Source organism: Homalodisca vitripennis, chromosome 6 (genome assembly GCF_021130785.1).
Source record: "Homalodisca vitripennis isolate AUS2020 chromosome 6, UT_GWSS_2.1, whole genome shotgun sequence".
NCBI lineage: Eukaryota > Metazoa > Arthropoda > Insecta > Hemiptera > Cicadellidae > Homalodisca > Homalodisca vitripennis.
Genome location: NC_060212.1, coordinates 41,482,616 through 41,487,544, shown reverse-complemented (window position 1 = coordinate 41,487,544; position 4,929 = coordinate 41,482,616).

Genomic DNA, 4,929 nt, shown 5'->3' with positions numbered 1-4,929 from the left:
CATCTATAGATTACCAATTAATGAAAATTTTGCTAAAAACTAAAGTATATTATTTAAAGCGTAAATACAAATTTTCAATTCTATACACTGTATTTGAAATGTAATTAGTGGTACAAATTCAGTTTTAATTTAGTAAAGCACACTTAAAATGACACATTAGATACTAAGCAATTCTTATACAAAAAGAATTAAATTCAGTTTCGAGTATTTTAATGGAACTACTATTTTTTACCAAAGAAGTAATGGTAAAGTACAATTTAAGATCGAGTGGTCGGCAGCAGTTAAAAAGTATCAAATATTTGTTATTTCACTGTAAGCTTTGAGAACGAAACAAACTGCTTTCTCAACTCCCCAATATTTATCTGGTATTTCATTAATTCAGGAGCTCCTTGAGAGAGGCAATATTTCAGCCAATTGAATTCTTTCGCTTCATTTTTCAATTCGTACATGGCGGAAATTATCTTTTTGATTTATTATCTTGTGATATATGATAAAAGTAATAATAACTAAACACAATAAATACAAAATATCGAAAAGTATCAATCATACAAAAAAATAGAGAGATTTTACTATTGTATATTTAATCAAGCACTGTATTTAGTTATATAATAACTGAAATAAACGAAATTTAGTTTTCAATTAACAATCCCAAACAACTTATAATAATCTCTCATCAAAATAAATAATATATGTTTTTAATAAAATGATTGAAACATACAGTAATTTGTTATTTTATAATGTTCCAGATACAAAGATTTATATTAGGTCAAAGTCATTCTCGTTCAGATTTGAATATGGTAGTTAATTCAATTTAATAATTTCATTTAATAGGGTACTTCTAAGGCAAACTAATTGCATGTATCATACATTTGAAACCATATTTCGGAACTAATGCTGAATCTTTAAATCCCAACTTTAAACTAACAGCATACGAGTATAATCAGTTCGGCCCAACAATAAAGTTATTTATAGGTTTACAAAAGATTTATACAAATATACAAATGTTAAAATTTTGTTATTTTTTATACAATATCACAGGATGTACTGTTATTTTAAAAGCTTAAGACATTAAGACATTTCTCACCTCAACATTCATATCACATCAACATGATTATGTAGGAGCCATGATTGATTCGATTTCTACTTCCAAGTATGTTCTCAGTGTATCAAGAACTTAATCTTTATCAAACATATTTAAAATATCTTTATTCTAATGCTTTCAATATTTTAATAATTGAATGTTAATAATCATTTGTCAAGGCTATTGATAAGCCGGTTAAGGATTAAAACGTACAATTTAGTTTCAAAATGCCAAATAATGAACTTTCTAGTTGATACCGATATATTTTATGATTTTTAACATAATTCACTGCCCAGATTTAAATCAGAACAGGTGCCAATGGAAATAAACATTTGTATCGTATATTATTTGCAAGAGAGGCTTTTGAAATTGAAACACAGACAACACAACCGTACTTGTGTCTGTCAGTAATTCTGTAACCTGACACTGTTGATGTCACTGACATTGCGCTACTGTACTTCTTTCCGTAAATAATAGATGACATTTTATTGATTGAAGCCTCTCCAAAATATTACATCTTGATCTTATCTCATGTTAATTATGTTTCAAGAATTAAAAATTAGAAAAGAATTTTAAGCAATGATCAAACCTCTTAAGTAAAATTATTGTTTTTAGTTAAGGTTCACATTCGATTCTAGATTAATGAGTACTCAGGATAATGATAGTGAAAGATGAAGATTACGTGTAAATTTAGGGATTTTAACTATGTTATGAAGTGCAGTTTTTGGTTTTATATTCCAAAATATGCATTATTTTCTATTCAAACTATGTTTTATTCAAAAATATATCTGTTTACAGATCCCAAACTGAAGCTCAATACTGAATAAGGAAATCGAATGCCTATAAGGAGAATTACGAATTTATGAATTATTTTAGATGCATAATTAATCCATACTTTAAGAACAAAGTAATGGCTACCAAAACTACACTACACATAATCATGGTGGCAGCATAGTTAGCATTATTACCACAAAATTTACCTCAGAGAATTATTTGATCAGTTCATGAAGTTTAAACACTCGTACATTCAGCACGAATACTTTGATTTTTGTAATAATACGATATGTTTCACATGTAATCCATACAAAAAATACCTTTAATACTGAATTACCAATCAGGTAAAAATGAGATTTCCTCAGCAGAAATATCTTCCTACTGCGTAATAAAATTCGCATACTTACATTACGATAAGCTCACCAAAAAAAATCATCTTCGATAGTTTTTTCCTGGATACAGACAATTGTAGGTAAATCAAACTCTGTGGTCTATATACATGAAAAAGAAATCGTATAAATAGACAAATTTACGATAAGAGTAATTGTGTACATGCCATATTTTTACCCATAGTTACAGCGTATTAAACGTCACAGAATATGTTTACACGCCTCCTGACACCAAATGGCGAGACATTGTTATTTTATTTTTTATAGTCACCGTAAAGTCGGCGGATTTATAGTAATCGTATCCGGTGCGGGATACGAAACCAACGATTAAAATAAAATACCTTAGCACTAGTTCAGTAGGCCGTAAATGACACTTAAGACACCTGTCTTTTGGGTTTTGGTGAAAAGATTGCAATGTGGAAATTCATGTTATCTATACTTAACGATAATTGGTACTGCAAGAATAATATTATTTCATAAGTTTTGAATAAATTCGTATTCAAAATGTTTTTATGTGTTGATAATAATAACGCTAGAGTATGCCACACCACGTGTCACGTAACAGGCTCGGCTGAAGTTGCGTGCAAAAACTAATTTCAAGTCTATGGTCTGTTTTGTACATGAGATGTCCTACATCTACACAGACACACTTATACAGAAAAAATTACATCACTACTGTAAGCAAATGATATGTCAGCCTATTGAGTGATGCACTTCACTGACGCTCAGCCAACTCCCATGGCTTGAGATTAACTGTAAAAAAATTATGTTTGTATATGTACAAATGAAGCTTCAGACAAAACTTAAACTCTACAGTGGTTTTCATATCAGTGTTTAAATAATAGAATTCTACATACCAAGTCATCAAGTGATAATATTGTTCGTGTTGGGATTATATATTTTAGTATGTCACATGTTAAAATCTCATATTGTTGAACTCTGTTTTTACGAACAATTTATTTAATTCTGCAAGTTAAATACCTTCGATGTCACCATTACTGCCTCCATAACACCAATTTAAAATTGTTCAAAAACGACCAGGAAACAAACAACCGAACTCCTTATTGTTACTTACAAGTCGTCTAAATGGCGTTGCCTATATACAAATGAAGCTTAATAAAACATTTCAAGTCTATAGGTAAGTTCATTTTTGAGATATATCATGCGGATAGTTAAGCATAAAAGTAAACATTAAATTTCTCTGGCTCTCTCGGCTTGGCTGATATTCAGCTAGTATATTTCGTTTTTGAATAATCGAGGTTTAAACATCCAGTTGAAGAGAAATACACTTTTCACTGATAAGTGGTTGAATGTTGTAGAAAATATATGAGCTAAATGTTCATTGTGGAGAAAGTGAGGAGAATTGGTGGTGATAGGATACAGCTAAACGAGAAATGATAAGGACAGGCCGGCCACAGTAGTTACCTACGTAACCTGTGTTTACGTTTTGTGGATAACGCCGTATCTGTGTTGTGGCTAGTTTATCGCATAGTCTATTTTGTATTTATAGTTTTTTATCTTCACAGACAGCACTGATATTACTTTACATGACAATGAATTTTGTTGCTTTTACTGGCTGGACGTTGCTGAAACCTTCCAGTCAAGGTGTATGTAGTATTTTAGTCTAATGTTGAAATGTCTGAGTATTTGTTAGAACAACCATTTTTAAATGTAATTAATGCATTTAAAAAGAAGTTTTTGTTTTATATTTACAATTTAAGATTAATTTATAATTAAGTTATGATTATAACTAAAATAATTATACACTAATAACGTATGGAACGAAAGAAAAAGCAGCAAAGATGTTGCAGGAGGAGGTTTTTGTGGCGAGAGTACTTGTTTAATTAAGGAAACCAGAGCGCAAAACTTTACCAAGCACAACCATTCTAATAATTCCCGTTATTGTTTCCAACTGTCTTAAACACTATTTTGCATTGGAGTATACACACAACTATTTATTTATTTATAAACATATACAGTTAACTTTAGTCTTACGTTCCATGGTCTATTAGGACAAGTACGGATTTAAAAAGACTATAACTGATTAATAACAGTTGGCGAAATCGTTCATCGCTTAATAATAGTAGCGGGCCCGAATTATCACGTTTTATTTTTCAATATTATTCCATTAACTGGTTATGTATCTGTGCAGACTCTTGCGTGGGTCTCGCTCGTTTCTTTAGTAAAAACGAAGAACCTCCTCATAATAATTTCGAACAGTTACATAGTCAATTATTATAGTTTGAAGTTTTATATCGTTTTTTATTTTTCATAGTTATTATAGTTGTAGTATCTTATCATTCAAGAATACTTATTATATTGTACAGTACATATTACAATAACGATTGTTATGATAATGACTTAAAACTTTTCAATGAATCTTTTTGATTTAAAATTAATGAGGTATACCAAGAAGACATATATTTAATGTAAATATGTACGGCCTTTTACTTTTAGTTGCAAGCAAACATCTGTGCTTGTATTTAAAATAAAATAAATTAATAGGTTCATGCTAATTTAAGCTCAAATTAATTAAATGTAGTTTGTCTAAATAAAAATGGCTACGCCTTATTTATGAGTGACTTTTTCTACAAAACAAACCAATTAATTTACAGAACATCGAGTAAGAAAACGTGATTGTTGCTGCTAAATAAATGGAATCACACTTTGCGAATGCTGGGTGTG